The 10,000-nt window shown below is 45.0% G+C and overlaps 2 protein-coding genes across 5 annotated transcripts in view; one reads left to right on the top strand and one right to left on the bottom strand.

The window, feature by feature from the left end:
* The window catches only part of LOC143284029 (short coiled-coil protein B-like), an 8,077-nt gene extending 7,707 nt beyond the window's left edge, over window positions 1-370 (bottom strand). Inside the window, exons 1-2 of the mRNA XM_076590595.1 lie at window positions 244-370; window positions 1-116 (exon numbers count right to left, since the gene is read on the bottom strand). The exon at window positions 1-116 is cut by the window's left edge and continues 96 nt beyond it. The gene's annotated coding sequence lies outside the window, so the exon portion shown is untranslated. The remainder of the gene's footprint in view (window positions 117-243) is intronic.
* LOC143284028 (uncharacterized) overlaps window positions 306-10,000 on the top strand; it is a 244,453-nt gene continuing 234,758 nt past the window's right edge. For 2 of the 4 annotated variants that reach the window (XM_076590593.1, XM_076590590.1), the window contains exons 1-2: window positions 306-414; window positions 8,201-8,341. The gene's annotated coding sequence lies outside the window, so the exon portion shown is untranslated. Of the gene's footprint in view, window positions 415-694; window positions 971-8,200; window positions 8,342-10,000 lie in introns of those variants that run through there. The other 2 variants (XM_076590592.1, XM_076590591.1) reach the window with 2 other exon arrangements.

The raw sequence follows: 10,000 nt of genomic DNA, 5'->3' as shown, positions 1-10,000 counted from the left end.
GCACGTGCGCTTGGAAAAAACAATCAAATAAGTTTATCACTGGCGATGCTAAACTGAAACTCGTCTGCTCTGCCGATCGAATGGACTTTCCCTCTGTCTGCTGTTGATGATCAGACCTGCAAAAAATAATAAAAATGAGCGATTTGTAACAATAATCAGGTCACTAAAATTCTGAGAGAGATAAGCAATTCGGTATTATTTTGGAAACCGTCGATTGTGCAAAACATTATGACTCCAGCTTACCAGCATTGCTTCCGTCGCCATATTGTTGTGATCACGTGACGCTGACGTCACGTGCACCTGTGCTCTGCGAAGTGTCAACATCGGTGGCTCGGCAGTTTACCTTGGATATGGAGGTACTTCTTGCTTCTCAGCTGTGAGTTGTGTCAGCAGGAAAGCTGTGTTCTCGAGCAGGTTGGTCAATTTTCTATTTTTTCATGAATTATTTTCGTGTTTAATTTCACCGAGGGGTGTTTTTGTGGAGTTTTAACTCTCAAAACAAACATGAATCTAGAACGGTGACTTTGCACGCGACAGTGCGGGGGGATACTTGCCAAACACGGCATGGATTGAGGGAATGAATGGGTGCGCGTGGTAGTGTTCATGTACATGTATGAATAAGGGGAGACATTCCCTCTTTTTCAAAGGGCCATTCAGGCGCGATAAATTTGCCCCCCCGGGGGGGCTAAAAACATTTGTGTTGCGAAGTGAATGAAACATGTGGGCGTGTGGATTTCTACATTACGCTGTCATGGACAATCATGGGTTTGAAGAGAAGTTAACGCGCAGTGATTGTTTCTGTAAGCGGTGTCAAGTGTTGCAGACGACACTGTAGGCCCGTCTGGGTTTTGCAGAATGCAGCAGACGACAGGTGTCGGTTCCTCTCGCAAACATCAGTGCTCAGTCCTCAACTGAAACAGCTTAAAAGCTGACCCATTTATCTCGACTTGGCCAGTGCTCAGTGCGTGTCGTAAGTTGTTTAGCAAACACGGGAAATTCTCTGTTGGGCAAACATTTGTATTGGTGCTTTTGTTGCAGGTGTCCGACAGACGTCAGCTGAGTATACGAACTGTTTTCAAGTGATTGTCACTGATTTATGAACTTGAATCACGGCAAGCGGTACTATAACCGCATGACTAACTTTGTAGTTGTAGACAGTTCATGGAATTGTTAATGATTTGTTAATGACGAATACCAAAGGGGAAAAAAGTGCAGCACTGTGTTGCCGGATTGAGACGTGTACAGTGTAGGCCAAAATTTGGGAAAAAATGTACGATTGCGGGATACTAGTGATTGTTTTTTTTTTTTTTTAAGTATTTGATTTAAAAACCAGCTGTAGATTGGTCTACAGGTGTTTCTGCGTTGGTACGTGGCTAGTTGTAGTTGTAGTGTAATTGCTATTTATTTATTTGTTATTATTTTAAATAGATTTAACCGCACTTACACCGCCATTTTCTTGGACATAATGCATGCAATGTATCTTGACAACTGTCCGGTAAAAGCGCCGGTTCCTGATGATCAGCATTGTACGTGGCATTGTTATCAGTATACGTTGCCATTTTCCTGCTGTCACGTCTTGAACAGTTCCGGTCTGTTAATCAAACACGTTCCCCAACACTGTCACGGGTAAAAACAAGTTTTAGCTGGTATTCAGCATTCTTGGGAACACATTGCCAAGCTCGGCTTGTTCATTATAACAGTATTGGAACGCACTGCATGCCAATCTCCTGTTCTAGTTCTGTGGCGTTCATGCATGCCATCCGGAAATGAATCTTGATGACTGAAGGAAAAGATCGCACGCAGCATGCTCATGCGTTCGTTCGCCACTGTTTATGCCTTCACATACCAGCACGTGCACATACACGCGCATGTACGCTTGCATGACACGCACGGGTACACGTACCGAGATACACACACATGTACACACATGTACAAACACGCACACACACACACACAAACACACACACACAAACACACACACACACACTCGTGCGCCGCGCGCGCAGGTTTAGACTGTAATGTATCAAAAACTGTTGTGGACAGTTCTTGAGGAATGATCGTTTCAGTGATCGGTTTTCATTTTCGCTGTCGGTATGGACATATACATATATTTTGAATTTCCAATTTGTGTAACAGGAGTCTGATGTGTTTACACTGACGCGACAGCCAATTTCTATCCTTCATACCCGCCCACCTCTGTCTGGCTGTGCGCCACCCCCTTTCTGTGTCTCTGTCTTTCTCTCCTATTCTCTCCTAGTCTCTCCCTCTCTCTCTTTTCTGTTTCATTCTGTCTGTCACCGAGTTTTTGTTTTTCTGTTACTATATCTGTCCTTCAGCATCCGTCTGTCTCAACCACGGTCTGTCTGTCTCCCCTCTCTCCGTGTGTGTGTGTGTGTGTGTGTGTGTGTGTGTGTGTGGTGCGCGCGCGCAAGCCTATCGCTGTCTGACTGTCAGTCTGTCTGCTTCTCCCTATCTTTTCACTCTGGATTTGTTTTTGTTAACAGTGGTAAGGAATGTCTGTTGTGTTGTATCGTTCATCTTTGGGAGTGTCTCTGGAATGTGTGCATTGATTTATCGGGGTGTAGTGCTGTGACAAGGAGGGTACTTTCAACTATGGTGACAAAAACATGAATGCATACCCGCTGTAACGGAACGAGAAGGCTCAGCTGTGTATCTTTCAGTCACTGAGTTGGAAAACAAACGCTAGCGTGCGCTCACACACACACACACACACACACACACACACACACACACACACACACACACACACACTATCTCTCTCTCTGTCTGTCTCCTGTCTCTCTGTCTCTGCGATTTCGTACGCTCCCACGCATGCAAGCTCTGTGTGTCAGTCTGTCTGTCTCTCTCACCTGCACACACACACACACACACACACACACACACACACACACTTCCACATACGCGCATACACACATGCACACACACACACGCACAGACACACACGCATGTCCTGATACACATCAGTACACGCAATACACGCACTCGCACAGAAAGACAGGGATAGGGAGAGTGTGTGTGTCTGTTTGACGGTCAACGTGTTTGGCGGGAGAAGAGAGGCCGGGTGGCAAGGGGAGGGGGTGTCAGTGACTACAGGTGGAGAGGACACATCTTTCTGCTTTTGGAGCGTTGATCGAGGGGAGGGGGATTAACGGGGACGGGACACAGAAACAAGGTGGAGGGCTCTCAGGTATCTTCAGATCGGCCTTAGCATGGACAGTAACTTGATGACACCGAGGAATACCGCGAGAACAGCACAGCTCCAACGCTTCGCTAAACAGTTTTGTTCAACTTTGAAAGGCTTGTGGAATACTGAGCCGCCACTGTAACCCACCCCAAAATCCCTGTGCACCCTAGCGTTCCTCCACACCTGTTTTTCTTTTCTTTCTAATTTATTTATTTATTCTTTTATTATTATTATTGTAATTATTATTATTATTATTATTATTATTATTATTATTATAAATATTTTTTTTAAGTGTTTCAAAAGAGAAGAGAGACCAAGAGAAAACAATATCTGGAAAAAATGGAGGAGGAAAATAGTGGGACGAACCATCATCCGTCCTGTCCATTTGTCTGTCCAAACGTTCATCCTTCATCCACGCGTCCATCCTTCCACATGATTTGTTAAAGTCTCTGAACGCACACAGTTTGGTAAAGTCTTGAACAGGTGTGTCTGTTTTGCCACAGTCTGTTCATTTCAGTGTACTTTTACATGTATCAGGCATGTGTAGAATATGCTGTGGTCATGCAGATTCAGTGGGTGATATTTGTTCTTGTTAGATTAACATACATATGTGACGGAAAAAAAAACCCAAAACCGCGCGTGCGCTCGCTCGCATGAACACAGCAGTCACTCATGCACACACACACACACACACACACACACACACACACACACACACACACACACACACACACACACACACGCACCAGAGTTCAAATAAACCTCAGTTTGACGAAGTTACCAAATCTTTGTTTCAACAGGCCCACCCATTAAAAACAATGGGAGAATCACACTGAGCGTTTTAGGAATTTCGCTCACTGGACGACGCAGACAAACCAGACATGCGTCAGTTTTCGCTCTCTGTTGGAGTTTTGGTGGTATTCTGGTTTTCACTGAAAGAAAATAGCCAGTCGTGCGGATCTATACAATGTGTCTCACGAAGATGTTCTTGCTAGCCGTGTTTATTCGGTCTGGTTTGAAAGCGTTGACACTGAAGTGAACCAGTGGAGTTTTGTACAGAGTTGTGTTTGTTTGTTTTGTTTTTTTCAATCCCCATCCACTACCAGGGGACCTTGCGTCATGGTCTGGGTGCGAGTCTTTCGAACGAGATAATATACCGAAGTCACAATGAATTATGCGGTTTGTATCTATAGCGCGCGTGAAAGGACCGACGGCCACAAGAAAGTTGTCCATGGAGAAGTTCTGAAGAAAACCTCTATCTGATTGACAGGTAAACAATCGAACATGTATAATAGACGGACACACACACACACACTCACACACACACACACACACACACACACACACACACACACACACATACATACACACGTTGCACCGGATCAGAGGTGGCGCGCTCTTACCGAGGAGAGCAGCCCGCCGGATTCCACGACAGACAGAAATCAGTTGACTTGAGTGTAATTCACCGCAATGCAAAGTTCTACAGCATGGTCGCTTTGTTTCAAACGGGACTGGATCTCCAGAGCAGTCGTCGTCACCCATCGTTCTTAACCTCGTTCATAGTCATGGGATTGGGTTGTTTGGCACGGCACAAGGCTCTGCCCATAACTTCGGTCTTTATTTTTAAAACAAAATAGATCGACAGACGGACAGACACACAGAAAGATAGATAGACTGACAGACAGATAGACAGAGGGCAAATAGAGGTAAAGGTCGCTTTCAAATGTCACAGCAGTTTTCGACTATCATCTTTTATTGGATAATTCTGTCTTCAAGTGCAGCCACTACGAGGCCCATATAGACAAGAACAATGTGTGGGTATAAGAAGTTCGTTTCAGTGTGAAGTCGACACAAGGAAATTTGTATTAAAAAAATGTTTGCCGACCTCCCGCGTAAGCGTGCGCTCTAGGCACATGCTTGCACACAGACACACACGCGTGCGCGCGTGAGAACGCAGACATACAAACACACACACACACACACACACACACACACACACACAGACACAAACACGCACACACACAGTGTTTCGGTCAGCAGCCATTTAAAATGCAAATATCATCATGTTTCAGCATTTAATTTCATGCATTGTCGGGAGCCGGTTGTAACCAGTATGTGTTGCAATTCTACAGCAAGAGTAGGCAACACGGCGAAGTGACGAACTCACGTTCACACGTACACACACACACACACACACACACACACACACACACACACACACATGCACATACACATGCAACCCCTCCTCCCACGCCCTCTCCCCCACCTCCCCATACACAAACACCACAGTACTCACACATACTAAACACACACACACACATGTACACACACACATGAACACACACGCACCCCCGGCCCCCCCCCCATCCCCCTATCCCCCTTCCCCCACACATCACACATACAAACACACACACACCACACACACACACACACAGAGTCTAAAGATTGAGAGAGAGAGAGAGTCATAGCTACAGTCTCTGGGTATCCAGAAAAGGAAGGAAAGTTTCCGCAGAACCTGGACCCCAAACAGGGAAAGGCAAGTAGGGATTACAGGGTGCATTGTTCGTCCCAATAAACCCCTGATGGCCGGCTTTCGTCCACCTTGTGCCCGATTTAGCCGGCACCGCACATATTGCCCCAGTCAGCTACTGGCTTCTGTTTTTTTTCTATCTTTTTTCAATCCGTTCTTAGGGAATTTACCTGGTAGTATTGTCGTGACACACACAAGCACACACACGCACACACACACACACGCGCGCACGGACGCAGGCACACACACACACACACACACACACACACACACACACACACACACACACACACACACACAGAGGCTCTGAATGCACACAAGCGAGCGCACATACGCCCACACATATATATCTCATTATGTATATAAACATACACACACTCATACACACAAATACATCAATATTTTCGATGACAGTCGAGTGACATTGGTGTTTAGTCAAGTTTATTTAATTCTCGCACAAGTGCAGGGGGTCCCACTGAGTGTTGCCCGATAACATTGACAGAACTCTCATCGAGGACTGCTGGCAATGGAATATAACTGCAGCAGACGTGCCCGAGTGTGGCAGTGTGTGTGTGTGTGTGTGTGTGTCGGTGTATGGGAGGAGGGGGTTGGCGGGAGGTGGAGTGTTGTGGAGGGGGGGGGGGGGTATTCAAGACGAGCGGTGTGGTGTGTCGTTCCATTGAAGGGGCTCTGACGATGATACACGCCCCGCGTCACTCCACCCCCCTTCCTCCCTCCCCCCGCACCCCTTCAAAAAAGTTCTGGCAGCATTTGAGATGGGTGTTTTGAGAGAAACAGACGGAGCGAGACACACACACACACACACCAGAGACACACAGACACACAGCACAGCGACGGACACACACACACACACACACACACACACACACACACACAGAGTACTTAACGAAAGCGATAGAAACTATATAGCCACCTGTGGATAACGGGGAAAGCTGGTCGGTCAGTGGTGGTAGCGGCCTGCTGATGAGGCCATTGTACACAGCGCCGTTCTTAGTTACCGAAGAACGCGACGTATCTTTCAGTCACAGACAGCTCTGATGACACCTGACGAGATGGAGTGCGTGTGTGGCTCATGGACGTACCCCCCCCCCCTCCCCGCCATGAAGGAATGGGTGCACAGATTTATATAACAATTTGTAACTTTAAAGTTACAACGAGGAAATGCGAAATCTCCAGGTATTGTAAACTTTGAAGTTATAAAGAGGAAACGAGAAATTTGTAGACTGTGTCTTTTTCTTCATTGGGGTCATGTCTCCAAGCGATATTTTAAGGGAAGAAGGACAAAGAATGCGGTTCTGCGTTCCAAGACAGCGATTTCAGATGATGCCGTTTTCAACGACATCAGTTTATTATGTTTTTCTTTGTGTTCCTTTCTTCTTCTTCTTTCTTCCTTCTCCTCCTCCTCCTCCTTCTTCTTTTTCTTCTTCATGTCCTTCTCCTTCTCCTCATCACCCTCCTCCTCCTTCTCCTCCTCTTTCTTCTCCTTTGTGATCAGTCGAGAACTATTATTATACAGTCAGCTTGTCATCGAAATGGTCAACACGTTGGATTTTTTTTTTTAATTTTAATTTTATTTTTTTTTTTACTATCGTGCATTGCTGTTCACTTCAAACTGATTGCGTTTTCTCTCCCACTTCTCTTCACTGACCTTAACTTACTCAGTACGGCCAGTCCTCTCTTCTCCTCTGCACAGACCCCTCGGATGTCCAGTGGGTGTCTGAATGACCCAACCTTTAGCTTCCGTCGTCAGAATTGTGGTATTCTTTGTCAACATTCACCTCTTCAGTATAAGAGCCTTCCGCTTGCAATATTTTGATGATGGTAATTGGGGTGAAACGCTGTTAAACGTCGTCTCTTTCGCCGTTCGTATGGAGAGAGTTAGCGTCGATTTTTGACGCGGGTGACTCATGTGACTTCCTTCCTGGATCCCATGCTGTCTTGTCTGCCTCTACCACCCACCCCCTCCGACCATCACGTTAAAAGAAAAAAAAAAGTCGTTGTTTTTGTTGTTCTTTTAGCCTTGTTCTGGCGTTTGTTGCTGTTTGCACTATTTTGGGTGTGCACAAACAGAAAAGTACATGTCACATCGATTGCCTGTTCCTGGTTGATACAAAAATTGTCTTGTTGAAGTTCACAATTTATGACGCACACACCACACGTGCGCTCGTACTCTCGTAAGGAGATACAAAGGCAGGCAGGCATGCACACATGCATGCATGTGCGCACGCACGCACGCTCACTCACAGACAGACAGACACAACAGATAACACACATTGATACATACAAAAAGTGACACTAACTCAAGTACGGGCGCGCGTCAGATTAAAAGAAATATCTATGTACTCCTCGAATATTATTTATTTACTCATTAAGTTTTTTTATTTTATTTTATTTTATTTTTTACATTTTTGTTCATTCATTGATTTTATCATTTTTGTTTCCAGATTCAAGACCAACATCTGCTGCTCACCAGTGACTTTAGCTTGGAGCGGCAAGACTGCAGAATCATCCATGGAAACTTTACACTGTCGTGAAAATTAGAAAAGGAAAATATTATGATGTAGAAGAAGAACAGAATTTTCCAAGTGAGTTACAATCCTTATGTTAAAACATGGTGTCGTTTGTCAGGGAAGATCCATGATCCAATATTGTGTGTGTGTGTGCGTGTGTGCGTGCGTGTGTGTGTGTGTGTGTGTGTGTGTGTGTGTGTGTGTGTGTGTGCGCGCGCGCGCTACATGTACACTTAACCAGACTGCAGACTTAATTCAGCTTTCTGTAGGCAGTAGGGAGAAAATATCGATTTGGAGTAAGGCTTTTGTTATTTCAGTGGCTCGGTTTTTTGTCGTTTTCTTCCTTCTTTGAAAGTTTTTTTCTTTCTTTTTTTTCTTTCTTTCATTTTTTTCATGCAAGAAAAAAAATGGTCGGGAATCTAAATCAGCAAGGAAAAGTACGGAATGTCGGCAGCAGCTTGTTCCCATGAAAAACCGTAATTTTCACTGAGAGTCTCATAGCTTCCAGAAAGTCTGAGATATAAGAAGGAGTGTTGCTGTAAAGAGAGGAACTGGAGGGAATCAAACCAGCCCTCTGAAATAGGGTTTTCTGTAGCGCCCAGAACAACGTTTTGGGTGAATGTCTGTAAACAGATGACATCCCTCGTTGAAGACTCGGTCTCTTTTCGCAGCAGTCTCGCAATTTCGTTGTTTATGAAGACGGAGGTTGGGGTGTGGGTGGGGGTTGGGGGGAGGATTTCTTCACTCTGAAGGATTGTTACTAGGCGTCTTGCCGATGTGTGCATAGTTGATGAAATAAGAAACAGTGGTTATGATATTAAACAGTAAATATGCAGGAAAGCTTTCTCTCTCTCTCTCTCTTTCTCTCTCTCTCTGTCTCTGTGTGTGTGTGTGTGTATATATATATATATATATATATATATCTCTGTATATATATATATATATATATATATATATATATATATATATATATATATAACTTGGATATTTTTTTTGTAAATCTTAGCAATCTTATTGCCGAAGAGTTTCTGAAAGTGTACATTGTTGATGCAGGTATTAATAGTGTAATTAAGGAGCGAGTGTGCACTGTCGATGCAAGGGTAAGCAATCTTCCTTTGGTCCGTGGTGTGGAACGGTGGGCAGTGAGTGGTCTGAGCACTGATGCGCAGGAGAGAAATGGTGGTCACCTGCCAAGAATAACCCACCCAAACACACACACACACACACACACACACACACACACACACAGAGAATTATCATTTCAGCATATGTTCCAGCAAAAAATACTGCATCACCGAACATAGGCATATCCGCAGGAAACCAGCTAACCTTTTAAAAACAAAGTACCGGAAATTTCTTGCAAGCAACGCAAACAACACAGGAAATCTTTTAGCTGCCACGGCGAAAGAGAACCGCACAGAGCTAGTGGTGTCGTGTGCGGTATGGTGGAAGACGTGGACCCCGAACAATAAGTACACAACGAGGAGTCGCCCTTTTGTTCCGGTTTGTCCGGACTTTGTGCGATTACCGTTCTGTTACGACTGGGAGCAAGACAATAGGTCCCGGATTGTTCAGGTCTTCGGCCGGCTTGTGCGTTTGGATAATTCCTGAAGAAGGGATAGTTCACGTACACGAGCAACGAAAGGCATTTCAACCACGTTCGTGTGAGAGATGTGATGAGCAAAGAACCACATGGTCAAAGAGAATAGTCGAAGTAAGAGTATACTTGGATTA

Source organism: Babylonia areolata, chromosome 7 (assembly GCF_041734735.1).
Source record: "Babylonia areolata isolate BAREFJ2019XMU chromosome 7, ASM4173473v1, whole genome shotgun sequence".
Classification (NCBI taxonomy): domain Eukaryota; kingdom Metazoa; phylum Mollusca; class Gastropoda; order Neogastropoda; family Buccinidae; genus Babylonia; species Babylonia areolata.
The sequence above is the reverse complement of the archived record's forward strand: the minus strand, read 5'-3'. Positions and strand labels throughout refer to the sequence as shown.